The sequence below is a fragment of the Ambystoma mexicanum genome, chromosome 10 (assembly GCF_040938575.1).
Source record: "Ambystoma mexicanum isolate Mex_15411 chromosome 10, UKY_AmexF1_1, whole genome shotgun sequence".
NCBI classification, from domain to species: Eukaryota; Metazoa; Chordata; class Amphibia; order Caudata; family Ambystomatidae; genus Ambystoma; species Ambystoma mexicanum.
The window spans coordinates 1,555,985,786-1,556,002,963 of NC_090932.1; positions in this window are offsets into that span (position 1 = coordinate 1,555,985,786).

Genomic DNA, 17,178 nt, shown 5'->3' on the forward strand with positions numbered 1-17,178 from the left:
AATGACCTCTGAATCTGAAGGGGAGTGCGACACACAGGGCAAGCACAGTTGCTAAGTACGTGCGGAACTCACCGTCTGCCTGGAATAAGAACGTGAAAAATACACGCGTGTGCGCGTTGGCAACACCCCCGCCAAAAGAAGACTGAGGAGACAGGACAAAATGAGAAGTGAACACTGTTTGAGGAAACAGGCCCAAAAAAAGTAGAAAAATGAAAACTGTCAGAGGTAACAGGGAGTATGAACTTGAAACGCTGTGAAGTAATCGCGTGTGAACCGACAAGAAGTACAAAATTCACCCACTTGCTCTCCACGAAAAGCACGTACAAGAAAATGGCTTTCTACACGTACCTTTTAAACCGACCCACACGTACACGTCACTTACGCGTGTACGCGTCCTTTCCTCCAATTACACACGCTGACACTCGGAAGTGCAGCTTTTCCACGTGTGCTCTGTCATCACGTGCTATGAGGGAAACACCCGTGCGTGTCACGTCACAGACACGCTTACGTGCTAAGGGCCTTTGGTCCATTGAAATCGCTTACGTGCGCTGACGCGCTTACGCACTAAGGGCCTTTCCTCGAATTACACACTGACGTGCAAGATTTTCACGTGCCAAATCACTCCGTATCAAGCTGGCCACGCATTCACACACAGAAGACCACGCTCCTCCCCAGAAGGCCGTATTACTGCCCCCCAGAGCCCCGAGCACGCTTCCACCTGCCATCTGCTGCTGCCTGATTGCCTGCTGCCCACGTGCCCTGCCATTTGCTGCCTGCACGTCAGCCCGGGGTGCTGTTGCTGTGACCACCCCTGCTGGAACCGAAGACTCCCGACTGCTATTCCATCGCTCCACAGCCCAGCCCCAGGACCCAGTTGCCCACCCACACCTGCCTCTGGGGTTGCCATGTCGGGCACTACACCATCTGGCACCACTGGCAACCCCCAGTCAGAGAGGCAGAAGGGCTCCAGCTTCACTGCCACCGAAGTTGGTGTCCTGGTGGAGCAAGTCCTGGGGCAGTATGATGCCCTCTTCGGAAGTTCGTGCGCCGACAAGGAAGGACGGACTCGGATCTGGATGGACATCGTGACTGCCATCAACGCGGAGGGGGTGGCAGTCCGCTACTTCCAACATGTCAAGAAGCGCTGGGAGGACTTCAGGTCCAGGACCCTCAACAAGGCCCGGCGCCTCTTGAAGGCAGCGGATGCTAAGGGGCGGCGGGGCCACCTGTCGGAACATCAGATGAGGGTCCTGGAACGCATACACCCAGCTCTCCACATCCAGGTCCTTGAGAGGCAGACCCATCTGGAGTCGAGTGGTAAGTGTACATGCATACTGATTGGAAGCTGTGCGTGTGGTGGTGTGCCAGTAGTGTGCAGGTTGTACATGTGGTTTTGTAGGGCCATGTATGGATGTGTATGTACAGGGCTGTGAGGCTGACACATGCAAGTCCTTTCATGTGTGAGACACATGGATGGTGTATGTGTGGGTAAGCATGCAGGCCAAATGCAGATGCATGAGCACACATGTTTGGATTACTGTGTATGTAAGTTGGCATGGTTGTGGTGTCACACATGGATGTTGGTTCCAGCTGCATGTATCAGCACTGTGTACATGTGCATGTGTGTGTATTTGGGTGCAACAGTGATGCAACATGGATGCATGTGAGACTGATATGTAGAAGACTGATTTCCAGATGTGACATGGATGTGCAACAGTTGGCGGAGGTGTACACATGCATGTAAGTGTGGTGGTGTGTGTGCATGTCTAGTGCACTCCCTGTGTTTCATCTGATGTCTGGCTCACGTTTGTCTGCTCATGCTGTTGTATGTGTATGAATGGTGCTGGCTGTTGCAATATGGCTGTGGAATAGCTCATGTGTGTGAGTTGCAATGACATGTGTGTTGGGGATTGTGATGCCATGTCTGAAGTTTGACAATGCCACTCATGTACAACTGTCATGTGTGTATGAGTCCATTGTACAGTGCCCTGATGCCTGTCTCCTATCTCTCCCTGTCTGCAGCGTCAACTGATGAAGAGGGCGGAGAAGGTGCTGTGGAGCACAGCGGCAGGGATCGCACCACCAGCCGGAGACGCAAGGCACGGCTCCCCTCCCAGGTTGTCATCTCGTCGGGGAGTGAGGAGTCCGGTGCAGCGTCCCAGGTCGCAGCTGCCGAGGGGAGGTCCAAGAGGCGGAGGTTGGAATTGGACTCCTCGGCAGCCGAAGGGGCAGCTGAGACCCCACAGGACCCGATGGAGGAAGATGGCATGGAGTCATCCAGGTTGGTGGGGGGTTTGGTGGAGGAGGAGGCCGTGCAAGGGACAGAGACGGGGTCTGGAGGTGGGAATTCCACTGGTGCTAGTGGTGCAGTGCAGGGGCAGGGACAGGAGGCAGCACAGGCCGCCGAGGAGGTGCCTGTGTGTGATCCTGTCCCCGATCCTGTGACTGCATCATCTTGCACCAGCAGGGATACCTACGTCCAGACCCGTTCTCAGGGAGGGGATTGGTTTACACCAACTGGCCTTCCTCTCCCTGCGGATGTGGCTATCCGGCACTGGGTTGAGCCTGTCCTGGGTGGGGTGGCGTTGCGTCAACATGCCATGCGAGCTGACCTGCAGTCTTTTCATGAGGAGACTGCACGTCTTCTCGCATGGCTCGTTGACCGCGTTGACCCACTGGGACAGCTCACCATGGCCGGATTCCTCCGTTTTCTGGACCTTGTTCTGACCCCCTCCTCAACTGAACCCCCTATGCGCCAGTCGTCCTCCGTGCCATCTTCCCACCCATGTGTCACCTGGGTGCCCTGTGGAGCTGCCTCTGACCCTGCGGCCAGGCTGGTGGAGGATACATCCCTGCCACAGTCGGGAGTCGGACGTCCAGCAGGGGTGGCCATCTCAACAACTGCACCCCAGCTGGAGGAGGATGTACAGGCAGCAGGAGCCAGGGCACAGGCAGTGGCACAGAAGCAGCAGCAGCAACAAGGTGGGAGCCATGATGGCTCGGGCCTTCATCATCGGAGGGGCAGGCATCGGCCGGAGGGCAGGAGGACCCTGGACGGGAAGTGTCTTCCTTGTGGCAGCTGTTGGGCCATGCGATAGATGCAGAGCGGCAGTGGGCGGAAGAGGCACGGCTCACGATGGTCAGGGCGGAGAACTCCATGCGTAGGGCCCTGAGGCGGGCCGAGTGCCTCGAGGCCATTCGCAGGGACCAGGAGTTCCAGATGTCATCGTCCCTGCGAACCCTCGGGGCCATGGAAGAGGACCGCCTCCGGGACATCTAGCAGGAGTTCGATAATGCCCTGGCCCGGGACATTAACATGAGAGCCGTTGGACTTGCCTGCTGCCCTTGTAAATAGTTAGATAGTGTTAGGTTTCCTTTGCTTTTTTCTTTATTTTGGCTGCGCTTGGACAATGCACCACGTTTCTGTATATAGTTTTTCATTAGGTAGTATTTTTGATAGGTTTCATTTCTTCAGTTGGGATCATGGACCCTGGATTGTTCATCTGTATATAGTTCACTATTGGATTCAACTTTTTTTTTTTTAATTTCCCCATGGAGCAATGGTTTTCACTTTTGTTTTTCCCTTGGATTTGATTTTTTGAACTGTGACTTTGGACACCTTTCCTTTGGATTATGATTTCTTGTTTTTCATTATTTTACAGACATGCAGCTTTTATTTTTTAATTCCCATTGTTGTTTGTTTGTTTATAATTCCATTCATGTTGCTTTTAATACATTTTTTTCTTCATACTTCGATGTGTGGTATTATCTCATTGGTTTCATCCGTGTCATGATATGGGTTTTGACATTCACTTGCACCCATTGTGTGTGTGTGACGGACATGTGTTCATTTACATACTTGCCATTGGGGTTGTATCATGAAATTGGCATTTCTATGTGGATGGATGCAATACTTGGGTGGGTCTTTGGCATGTGGAGGCTGGCCATAAGGGCCAGGGATCTAGATTGTGATGGCGTGTTGTCTGGGGGACATGTGTTGGGGCCTGCTGGCAGGTGCCCTGCACTGCTTGGGGGGTGGGGTTGCAAGGGGACATGAGTGGGACATGAGTGGGGGCCTGCTGGCAGGTGCCCTGCACTGCTGGGGTTGGGGGTGCAGGGGGACATGAGTGGGACATGAGTGGGTCCTGCTGGCAGGTGCCCCTGACTGTTGGGGGGTGGGGGTGCAGGGGGACATGAGTGGGGGCCTGCTGGCAGGTGCCCCTGACTGCTGTGGGGTGGGGGTGCAGGGGGACATGAGTGGGAGCCTGCTGGCAGGTGCCCCTGACTGCTGGGGGGTGGGGGTGCAAGGGGACATGAGTGGGGGCCTGCTGGCAGGTGCCCTGCACAGCTGGGGGGTGGGGGTGCAGGGGGACATGAGTGGGACATGAGAGGGGGCCTGCTGGCAGGTGCCCCTGACTGCTGGGGGGTGGGGGTGCAGGGGGACATGAGTGGGACATGAGTGGAGGCCTACTGGCAGGTGCCCCTGACTGCTGGGGGGTGGGGGTGCTGGGGGACATGAGTGGGGGCCTGCTGGCAGGTGCCCTGCACTGCTGGGGGGTGGGGGTGCAAGGGGACATGAGTGGGACATGAGTGGAGGCCTGCTGGCAGGTGCCCTGCACTGCTGGGGGGTGGGGGTGCAAGGGGACATGAGTGGGACATGAGTGGGGGCCTGCTGGCAGGTGCCCCTGACTGCTGTGGGGTCAGGGTGCAGGGGGACATGAGTGGGACATGAGTGGGGGCCTGCTGGCAGGTGCCCCACCCTGCTGGGGGGTGGGGGTGCAAGGGGACATGAGTGGGACATGAGTGGGGGCCTGCTGGCAGGTGCCCCTGACTGCTGGGGGGTGGGGGTGCTGGGGGACATGAGTGGGACATGAGTGGGGGCCTGCTGGCAGGTGCCCCTGACTGCTGTGGGGTGGGGTGCAGGGGGACATGAGTGGGACATGAGTGGGGGCCTGCTGGCAGGTGCCCCTGACTGCTGGGGGGTGGGGGTGCAAGGGGACATGAGTGGGGGCCTGCTGGCAGGTGCCCTGCACTGCTGGGGTGGAGGTGCAGGGGGACATGAGTGGGACATGAGTGGGGGCCTGCTGCCAGGTGCCCCTGACTGCTGGGTGGTGGGGGTGCTGGGGGACATGAGTGGGACATGAGTGGGGGCCTGCTGGCAGGTGCCCCTGACTGCTGGGTGGTGGGGGTGCTGGGGGACATGAGTGGGACAAGAGTGGGGGCTTGCTGGCAGGTGCCCCTGACTGCTGTGGGGTGGGGGTGTAGGGGGACATGAGTTGGTGATCAGTGGTGCAAGCGGACAGGTGGCTTGTCTAGGGTGCATGGCCATGGTGGATGGGCTGCCTGCGGGACATGACCAGGGGTGCGTGGTAGTCCCCTGTGGTGTGGTCTGCCTGCAGGGGCCATGGAGGGTGTAGAGGGAACACCTGGGAGGCCCACACTGCCAATTCACGTGTAGGACTCTCCGTGCACCCCCGAAATTCACATACCCCGCTCTGACAGCCAAATCGCGTGTGAAACTTCCTGTGAACCCCTAAAATACACGTACCCCACTCGCACAGGGCCTATCGCGGGTGAAACTTCCCGCGAACACCAGTAATACACGTATCCCACTCGCACATGGCCTATCACGTGTGAAATTTCACGCGAACCCCAGGAATATTGGCCCTGTGCAAGCGAGCGGGGTACGTGTATTCCTGGGGTTCGTGTGAGGTTTCACCCGCGATTTCAGCAGGGTACGTGTATTCCTGGGGTTCGCGTGAAGTTTCACCTGCGATTTCAGCAGGGTACGTGTATTCCTGGGGTTCGAGTGACGTTTCACCCGCGTTTTCAGCAGGGTACATGTATTACGGGGTTTGCGTGAAGTTTCACCTGCAATTTCAGCAGGGTACGTGTATTCCTGGGGTTCGCGTGAAGTTTCACCCGCGATTTCAGCATGGTACATGTATTACGGGGTTCGCGTGAAGTTTCACACGCGAAAGGGCCCTGGTCGAGGGAGTATGTGAATTTCAGGGGTGCGCGGCAAGTTTTACACGCGAAAGGGCAACGCCCATGCACAATACGTCACAGATGCGCTTACGCGCTAAGGGCCTTTGGTCCAATGATATCGCGTACGTGTGCTGACGCGCTTACGTGCTAAGGGCCTTTCCTCGATTTACATGCTGACGTGCAAGATTTTCACGTGCCAAATCACTCCATATCAAGCTGGCCACGCGTACACACACGGAAGACCACGCTCCTGCACAGAAGGCCATTTTCCTGCCCCCCAGAGCCCCGAGCACGCTCCCACCAGCCATCTGTTGCTGCCTGTCTGTCTGCTGCCCACGTGCCCTGCTATTTGGTGCCTGCACGTCAGCCATCTGCAGGGGTCCAGTTGCTGTGTCCACCCCTGCTGGAACAGAAGACTCCCGACTGGGATTCCATCGCTCCACAGCCCAGCCCCAGGACCCAGTTGCCCACCCACTCCTGCCTCTAGGGTTGCCATGTCGGGCACTACACCATCTGGCACCACTGGAAACCCCCAGCCAGAGAGGCAGAGGGCCACCAGCTTCACTGCCACCGAAGTTGGTGTCCTGGTGGAGCATGTCCTGGGGCATTATGATGCCCTCTTCGGAACATCACGCGCCAACAAAGAAGGACGGGAGAGGATCTGGGACGACGTAGTGGTTGCCATCAACGCGGAGGGGGTGGCAACCCGCGACATCAAGCACGTCAAGAAGCGCTGGGAGGACTTCAGGTCCAGGAACCTCCACAAGGCCCAGCGCCTTGCGGAGGGGGGCCGGGCACGCCTGTGTGCCATCCAGATGAGGGTCCTGGAACGCGTAGGCCCAGCGCTCCATGCCCAGATCCTTCGGAGGCAGACCCGTCTGGAGTTGAGCGGTAAGTGGCCAAGCATTTCTGTGTGGGACAGGGCATGTTGCAGTGTGCTGGTAGTCTGATGCTTGCCTGTATGTGTGACATAGGCCATGTATGGATGTGTGTGTGCAGGGACATCATGGTCATGCATGTGAGACCAGTTATATGTGAGCCACATGCTTAGTGCATGTGTTTTAAAGCAACATGGGAAGCTCTATGTGGAATGCACACATGAATGCATGGCTGTCTCTGTTCCTGGACATGGAGAGAGGGTGAGGAATGGGTGCTGATGTCATGTACATGTATGGTGCACGTGTGTGTGTGTGCCTGAGAAGTGTGTGTGTGACTTTGAAACGCCATGGATGCATGTGACTTTGAAGGCAACATCTTGGTTTACAGGGGCCCTTCTACATGGATGTGGATGTTGATTGCAGGCGCCCGGACTGTTTCTGCATGCGTGTTGTGTGCATTCACCCATGTGTTGTGGAATGACAGGATGGAAGTGACATTTGACAGTGCCACTCATGTGTTATTGCTTCCTGTCTAGGGTATTTTGTACTGTACCCTGATGCTTGTGTTCTATGTCTCCCTCTACGCAGCGTCAAGTGAAGAAGAGGGTGGAGACGGCGCTGTGGAGCCAAGCGGCGGGGATGCCTCCACTGGGTGGCAACACAAGGCCCAGCCACCCTCCCAGGAATTACCATCATCCGGGAGCGAGGGGGCTGGTGCTGCGTCTGCCTCAACGGCTGTGGCAGAAGGGCCGGGTGAGCCTCCACAGGGGCTTCCAATGGCGGAAGATGGTGTGGAGACATCCAAGTTGGTGGTCTCCACAGAGGAGGAGGAGCCCGCTACTGAGCCACACATGGGGCCTGGTGGGGGTAGTACCACTTGTGCAAGTGGTGCAGTCCAGGGCCAGGGTCAGGAGGCAGCATAGATCAGCGTGGAGGGGCCTGTGCATGTCGCTGTCCTTGACCCTGTGACTGCACCATCATGCACCAGCAGGGAGGCCCCGTCCCAGGCCCGTCTGCAGGTAGGGGAGAGTGTCATATCACCTGCCTCTCTGCTACCTCCGGGCGAGGGGTCCCGGGAGTGTATGGGATCTGTCCTGGTGGGTGTCGCGTTGGCCACACGTGTCATTCGTGATGACCTGCGTTCTTCCTGGGCGGAGAACGCACGCCATCACAAAGAGCAGCGTCGTGATGTGGCACTGCTGGGAGGGGCCCTGGTCGGAGGGTTCCTACATGTGACGCGCACTCTGGCGGACCTCTCCTCCTCTGTGGAGGCTATGCGCCGGTCGTTCTCCACATCGTCTTCCGGCCCAGATTCCATCAGGGCCCCCTGTGGACCTGGCCTGACCAACACAGCCAGCTTGGTGGAGATCCCATCCCTGCCACAGTCAGGAGTTGGCGGTCCAGCAGGGGTGGACACCACAACTGGAGACCAGCAGATGGAGGATGTGCAGGCACCATCGGACAGGGCACATGGACAGCAGCAGCAGCAGCAGGAGCAGGCTGTAGGTGGGAGCAATGATGGCTCGGGGCCATCAACATCGGTGGGGCAGGCATCGGCCGGAGGGCAGGAGGACCCTGGACGGGAAGTGTCTTCGGTGTGGCAGCGGTTGGGACATGCGATAGATGCGGAGCGGCAGCGGGCGGAAGAGGCACGGCTCACGATGGTCAGGGAGGAGAAGTCCATGCGTAGGGCCCTGAGGCGGGCCGAGTGCCTCGAGGCCATTCGCAGGGACCTGGAGTTCCAGATGTCATCGCCCCTGCGAACCCTCGGGGTCATGGAAGAGGACCGCCTCCGGGACATCGAGCAGGAGTTCGATGATGCCCTGGCCCAGAACATCCACATGTGAGCCGTTGGACTTGCCCGCTGCCCTTGTAAATAGTTATTTGGTTAGTATTAGGTTTCCTTTGATTTTTTCTTTATTTTGGACCGCTTGGACAATGGACCACATTTTTGTATAGGTAGTAGTTTTTGATAGGTTTCATTTCTTCAGTTGGGATCATGGACCCTGGATTGTTCATCTGTATATAGTTAACTGTTGGATTCTACTTTTTTTTTTGGATTTCCCCATGGAGCAATGGTTTTCCCTTGGATTTTATTTTTTGAACTGTGACTTTGGACACCTTTCCTTTGGATTATGATTTGTTGTTTTTCATTATTTTACGGACATGCAACTTTTCTGTTTTAATTTCCATTGTCGTTTGTTTGATTTTAATTCCATTCATGTTGCTTTGAATACATTTTTTTCTTCATACTTCGATGTGTGGTATTATCTCATTGGTTTCATGCATGTCATGATATGGGTTTTGAGATTCACTTGCACCCATTGTGTGTGTGCGACGGACATGTGTTCATTTACATACTTGCCATTGGGGTTGTATCATGTAATTGCCATTTATATGTGGGTGGATGCAATACTTGGGTGGGTCTTTGGCATGTGGAGGCTGGCCATAAGGGCCAGGGATCTAGATTGGGATGACGTGTTGGCTGGGGGACATGTGTCAGGGCCGCACTGCTGAGGGGTGGGGGTGCAGGAGACATGTGTCGGGGCCTGTTGGCAGGTGCCCCTCAGTGCTGGGGGGTGGGGGTGCAAGGGGACATGAGTGGGGGCCTGCTGGCAGGTGCCCCGCACTGCTGGGGGGTGGGTGTGCAAGGGGACATGAGTGGGGGCCTGCTGGCAGGTGCCCCTCAGTGCTGGGGGTTGGGGGTGCAAGGGGACATGAGTGGGGGACTGCTGGCAGGTGCCCCTCAGTGCTGGGGGTGCAAGGGGACATGAGTGGGGGCCTGTTGGCAGGTGCCCCGCACTGCTGGGGGGGTGGGTGTGCAAGGGGACATGAGTGGAGGCCTGCTGGCAGGTGCCCTGCACTGCTGGGGGGTGGGGGTGCAGGGGGACATGAGTGGGACATGAGTGGGGCCTGCTGGCAGGTGCCCCGCACTGCTGGGGGGTGGGGTTGCTGGGGGACATGAGTGGGGGCCTGCTGGCAGGAACCCCTCAGTGCTGGGGGTTGGGGGTACAAGGGGACATGAGTGGGGGCCTGCTGGCAGGTGCCCCTCAGTGCTGGGGGTGCAAGGGGACATGAGTGGGGGCCTGTTGGCAGGTGCCCCGCACTGCTGGGGGGTGGGTGTGCAAGGGGACATGAGTGGGGGCCTGCTGGCAGGTGCCCTGCACTGCTGGTGGGTGGGGGTGCAGGGGGACATGAGTGGGACATGAGTGGGGGCCTGCTGGCAGGTGCCCCGCACTGCTGGGAGGTGGGGGTACTGGGGGACATGGATGGGGGCCTGCTGGCAGGTGCCCCTCAGTGCTGGGGGGTGGGGGTGCAAGGGGACATGAGTGGGGCCTGCTGGCAGGTGCCCCTCAGTGCTGGGGGTGCAAGGGGACATGAGTGGGGGCCTGTTGGCAGGTGCCCCGCACTGCTGGGGGGTGGGTATGCAAGGGGACATGAGTGGGGGCCTGCTGGCAGGTGCCCTGCACTGCTGGGGAGTGGGGGTGCAGGTGGACATGTGTGGGACATGAGTGGGGGCCTGCTGGCAGGTGCCCCACACTGCTGGGGGGTGGGGGTGCTGGGGGGCATGAGTGGGGGCCTGCTGGCAGGTGCCCCTCAGTGCTGGGGGTGCAAGGGGACATGAGTGGGGGCCTGCTGGCAGGTGCCCTGCACTGCTGGGGGGTAGGGGTGCAGGGGGACATGTGTGGGACATGAGTGGGGGCCTGCTGGCAGGTGCCCTGCACTGCTGGGGGGTGGGGGTGCTGGGGGACATGAGTGGGGGCCTGTTGGCAGGTGCCCCGCACTGCTGGGGGGTGGGTGTGCAAGGGGACATGAGTGGGGGCCTGCTGGCAGGTGCCCCTCAGTGCTGGGGGGTGGGCGTGCAAGGGGACATGAGTGGGGGCCTGCTGGCAGGTGCCCCTCAGTGCTGGGGGTGCAAGGGGACATGAGTGGGGGCCTGCTGGAAGGTGCCCCGCACTGCTGGGGGGTGTGTGTGCAAGGGGACATGAGTGGGGGCCTGCTGGCAGGTTTCCTGCACTGCTGGGGGGTGGGGGTGCGGGGGGACATGAGTGGGACATGAGTGGGGGCCTGCTGGCAGGTGCCCTGCACTGCTGGGGGGTGGGGGTGCTGGGGGACATGAGTGTGTGCCTGCTGGCAGGTGCCCTGCACTGCTGTGGGGTGGGGCTCCAAGGGGGGAATGCGTTGGTGATCACTAGTGCAAGGTGACGTGGCTTGGCTGGGGGGCATGCCCATGGTGGATGGGCTGCCTGCAGGACATGACCAGGGGTGCAGGGTAGTCCCCTGTGGTGTGGTCTGCCTGCAGGGGCCGTGGAGGTTGTAGCGGGAACACCTGGGAGGACCCACACTGCCAATTCACGTGAAGGACTCCCCTGCACCCCCAAAATACACGTACCCCACTCGCACAGGGCCTATCGCGTGTGAAACTTGCCCGCACCCCAGTAATACACGTCCCCTGCTGAAATCGCGTGTGGAACTTCCCGCGCACCCCAGTAATACACGCACCCTGTTGAAATCGCGTGTGGAACTTCCCGCGCACCCCAGTAATACAGGTACCCTGCTGAAATCGGGTGTAAAACTTCCCCGCACCCCAGAAATACACGTAGCCTGCTGAAATCGCGTGTGGAAATTCCCGCGCACCCCAGTAATACACGTACCCTGCTGAAGTCGCGTGTGGAACTTCCCGCGCACCCCAGTAATACAGGTACCCTGCTGAAATTGCGTGTACAACTTCCCCGCACGCCAGAAATACACGTACCCTGCTGGAATCGCGTGTGGAACTTCCCGCGCACCCCTGTAATACACGTACCCTGCTGTAATCGCGTGTTGAACTTCCCCGCACCCCAGACATACACGTACCCTGCTGAAATCGCGTGTGTAACTTCCCGCGCACCCCTGTAATACACGTACCCTGCTGAAATCACATGTCAAACTTCCCCGCACCCCAGAAATGCACGTACCCTGCTGAAATCGCATGTGTAACTTCCCGCGCACACCAGTAATACACCTACCCTGCTGAAATCGCGTGTTAAACTTCCCCGCACCCCAGAAATACACGTACCCTGCTGAAATTGCGTGTGTAACTTCCCGCGCACCCCAGTAATACAGGTACCCTGCTGTAATTGCGTGTGTAACTTCCCGCGCACCCCAGTAATACAGGTACCCTGCTGAAATCGCATGTAAAAGTTCCCCGCACCCCAGAAATACACGTACCCTGCTGAAATCGCGTGTGGAACTTCCTGCGCACCCCAGTAATACTGGTACCCTGCTGAAATCGTGTGTAAAACTTCCCCGCACCCCAGAAATACACGTACCCTGCTGAAATCGTGATTGTAACTTCCCGCGCACCCCAGTAATACAGGTACCCTGCTGAAATTGCGTGTAAAAGTTCCCCGGACCCCAGAAATACACGTAACATGCTGAAATTGCATGTAGAACTTCCCGCGGACCCCAGTAATACAGGTACCCTGCTGAAATTGCGTCTACAACTTCCCCACACCCCAGAAATACACGTACCCTGCTGGAATCCCATGTGGAACTTCCCGCGGACCCCTGTAATACACGTACCCTGCTGAAATCGCATGTTGAACTTCCCCGCACCCAAGAAATACACGTACCCTGCTGAAATCGCGTGTTAAACTTCCTCGCACCCCAAAAATACACATACCCTGCTGAAATCACATGTGTAACTTCCTGCGCACCCCAGTAATACAGGTACCCTGCTGTAATTGCGTGTTAAACGTCCCCGCACCCCAGAAATACACGTACCCTGCTTAAATCACATGTGTAACTTCCCGCGCACCCCAGTAATACAGGTAACCTGCTGAAATTGCGTGTAAAAGTTCCCCGCACCCCAGAAATACACGTACCCTGCTGAAATCACATGTGGAACTTCCCGCGCACCCCAGTAATACTGGTACCCTGCTGAAATCTCGTGTAAAAGTTCCCCGCACCCCAGAAATACACATACCCTGCTGAAATTGCGTGTGGAACTTCCCACGCACCCCAGTCATACAGGTACCCTGCTGAAATCGCGTGTACAACTTCCCCGCAACCCAGAAATACACGTACCCTGCTGGAATCGCGTGTGGAACTTCCCGCGCACCCCTGTAATACACGTACCCTGCTGTAATCGCGTGTTGAACTTCCCCACAACCCAGAAATACGCGTACCCTGCTGAAATCGTGTGTGGAACTTCCCGCGCAACCCAGTAATACACGTTCCCCGCTCGGCGTTTGCTGTTTGGCAGCCCTGTATACTGGCCCAGAGTTAGCGCAGCCCTTTGCCATGAATTGGGAATTTTGATGGCTTTTCCTTGCGCGAGGGCGTTCTTGGGGATGTAACTGGCGCTGCTGCAGGGTCGCTGCGCCACTCTGCGTCACGGCTGGTTTTGGAGGCTGAAATCCATGAATACGCTGTGCGCGGATATCGGTTTTAGCGCACGCGGCTGGCGCAGACATTCGCACGCGCTCACTGTGCGCCAGCCGCGTGCGCCACTTTTGTGCGAAATTCTATGAATTACCCTGTATATCTATTTGTTTGTTATTAGAGCACATATCGTCGATGGCAGATAGAACTGTGTCATTGAATAAGTCAGAGTTGATAGCTGTGGGGTTCCAATAAAGATTTATAATCCCCAATTTTGTAACTTTTTTCTCTCTCCTCGTTTTTTAAACTTTGAGATTGGATTTTGCATTCAACAATGGTAAATTGAGTCCAAGGATTAGGGTTTGATATCTGCTTAAATTCTATTACTCCATCTATTTTTATTACCGGCAGGAGTCCTGACGCAGGATGCCCTCTAGGCTGTTTTATTGCAGTATTCATACAAACCACATATCCATCGCAAATTGGGGATTCGTAGAGCCACGTTTCTTGAAGGCAAACTATTTGATGTTCCATAAGGTCTTTATTTTCCCCCTGCATTAAATGCCCTGAGCCCCTGGTATTCCAAGAGCAAATAGCTGTATTTTTTCTCTGCTTATCCAATGGTTGTTACTGGTGTGACTTTTCAGAGGGGAAACCTTGAGGTTCCCATGTTTCAAATTCTCGCTGAATAGGGCGGTAGGGCAAGCTCGATTTTTGCTCTCTTCTAGGAGAATTCATTCTTTTTTTTTCAACCAAATCTTTTATTAGGATTTTTAAGCAAGTTGACAATGATATCAGAAGAGCATAATATCAATATATAGTACACAACACTAGTGCAAGCAACAGAGGTTCATCCTACAGGACTCAGGTCTGTGGTAATCCGGTGTCCGCCCCACATTAGGGCCATGGAGATGGCGTGATCCACCTCTCCTACCCAGTTCTTATGCAGCCAGCGGGTCAACGGGGGCCGTCGGGCGAATCCTGGGTATTTTTCTGCATAGTCCATAAATGGGGCCCAGATGTTCCGAAAAGCGTTCAGATTCCCAGAACGAATTGCTGTGATCTTCGCTGCCACCACAATGTCCCAACATTTTGACCACCATATTGGGATTGAGGGGCCCTATGGGTTCTTCCATAGTCGGGCCATTGCAATTTTTGCGGCCGTTAGGAGGTGAGTGCACAGACGTGCTATTTGGCCTGTAAGTGGGAATTTCCCATCACCAGTGTCCCCCAACAGAATGATGCCCGACTCCCATGGGATTGACAGGACTGTTATTGCTTTAATCTGATCCACCACGTCTCGCCAGTAAACCCTTGCTATTGGGTAGGTCCATAGTAGGTGGAAGAGAGATCCCCCGGAGGCACAGCCCCTCCAGCAGCCCGGCAGAATATTCGATTGGACTTGTGTAATTGTTCTGGTGTGATGTAGTATCTGTAGCAGACTTTATACCCCCCTCTCTGTTTGTGATGCAGTAAGTGCTTTTGTGTAATCTGGTCCAGATATTACCCCATTCCTCTATTTCTATTGTGCGCCCAAATCTCTTTCCCAATTTAGCATATATTTTTCTTTGGCGGCTGGGTCTACTTTTACTAGGCGGTATAGAGTGGAGATTTTCCCCTGCGGAATGGTTGAAGGGTTAGCTCGAGTGCTGTTAGATCCCCAGCTCTTTTTTATCTAACTACCCTCTGTGACATTCAGTGGTGGAGCTCGGCATAATGAAAGCACTCAGCCTCTGTGGTTTTGAATTTTGCTTTGCATTCTTCGAATGAGAGTGGGCTGCCCCTTTCCAAGAAGTCAGAGATTTTCCAAAGAACTCCCTCCTTCCAGGACGCAAAGCTCTGGGGGCGGTTTCCCAGTGAGGTCTCTGAGGTCTCCCTTGCGACCTCTACAGTCTCCCTTGCGACCTCTAAAACATTTTTAAACGCATTTTTTTCCTTTTAATGCAAGTTTCTGCTTTAGATCAGGGGTGCACAACTGATTTTAACAGAAGGCCTAAAGTACCTTACATGATGGCTTTAGTGGGCCAAAATGTAAATGTGGGTGGGTCGGTAGGCAGAGCGTGGCAGGAGGCTTTTTCAACCCCCAATTTGTATTAAACACATGGAAAAAGAATACGTTTTTGAGGTGTAATGATTTGTATTTCAAACTTACATTTTGTACTACACATTTTCCATTGTTATAATTTATTTCTATTTAGTTATTGTATATTGTCTGTTTAATTAAATTATATATATTTTATTGATCCTTCATTGGACATTCCGTTATTTTGGACTTCTATACTTTGCTGTTTGGGTTGCCCAAGAGGACTATGGCCTTCGTTGAGTCAGGTTTCCTCAAAAAGCAAACCAACTGTGCCTGTTTTAGCTTTATTATTGGGTTCACTCTTGGAGTGCAACAATATGCCCCATGGCTCCCACCCCTCACCCAAACACTATGCCCAATGGCCACCACCCCTCAAGCAAACACTATGCCCGATGGCTCCCACCCCCAACCAAACACTACGCGCTATGGCTCCCACCCCTCAAGCAAACACTATGCCCCATGGCTCCCACCCCCAACCAAACACTATGCCCCATAGCTCCCACCCCTCAACCAAACACTATGCCCCATGGCCCCCACCCCTCAAGCAAACACTATGCCCCATGGCTCCCACCCCCAACCAAACACTATGCCCCATTGCCCCCACCCCTCAAGCAAACACTATGCCCCATTGCCCACACCCCTCAAGCAAACACTATGCCTCATGGCTCCCACCCCTCAACCAAACACTATGCCCCATGGCCCACACCCCTCAAGCAAACACTATGCCCCATGGCTCCCACCCCTCAACCAAACACTATGCCCCATGGCCCCCACCCCTCAAGCAAACACTATGCCCCATTGCTCCCACCCCCAACCAAACACTATGCCCCATGGTTCCCACCCCCAACCAAACACTATGCCCCCTGGCTCCCACCCCCAACCAAACACTATGTCCCCTGGCTTTCACCCCCAACCCAACACTATGCCCCATGGCCCCCACCCCTCAAGCAAACACTATGCCCCATGGCTCCCACCCCCAACCAAACACTATGTCCCATGGCTCCCACCCCCAACCAAACACTATGCCCCATGGCTCCCACCCCTCAACCAATGTACCTTACATGCAGCCTATAGAAGGCCGAAAAGTAAATGTGGGAGGGGCGGGGGCCGGGTGGGTCCCAACTCAGCACACAAATTCTCAAGCATGCACCCATACAGACCCGTACCCCCCCACCCCCAACTCAGCACACATACTCTCAGACATGCACCCATACAGACCCGTACCCCACCCCCCAACTCAGCACACAAACTCTCAAGCATGCACCCATAAAGACCCGTACTCCCCACCCCCCAACTCAGCACACACTCGCAAGCATGCACCCATACAGACCCGTACCCCCCACCCCCAACTCAGCACACACACTCTCAAGCATGCACCCATACAGACCCGTACCCCCCACCCCCAACTCAGCACACAAACTCTCAGACATGCACCCATACAGACCCGTACCCCACCCAACTCAGCACACAAACTCATAAGCATGCACCCATACAGACGCAAAGCCCCCACCCCCAACTCAGCATACAAACTCTCAAGCATGCACCCATACAGACCCGTACCCCCCACCCCCCAACTCAGCACACACTCTCAAGCATGCACCCATACAGACCAGTACCCCCCACCCCCAACTCAGCACACACACTCTCAAGCATGCACCCATACAGACCCGTACCCCCAACCCCAAACTCAGCACACAAACTCTCAAGCATGCACCCATACAGACGCAAAGCCCCCACCCCCCAACTCAACATACAAACTCTCAAGCATTCACCCATACAGACCCAAACCCCCCACCCCCAAATCAGCACACAAACTCTCAAGCATGCACCCATACAGACCCAAAGTCCCCACCCCCCAACTCA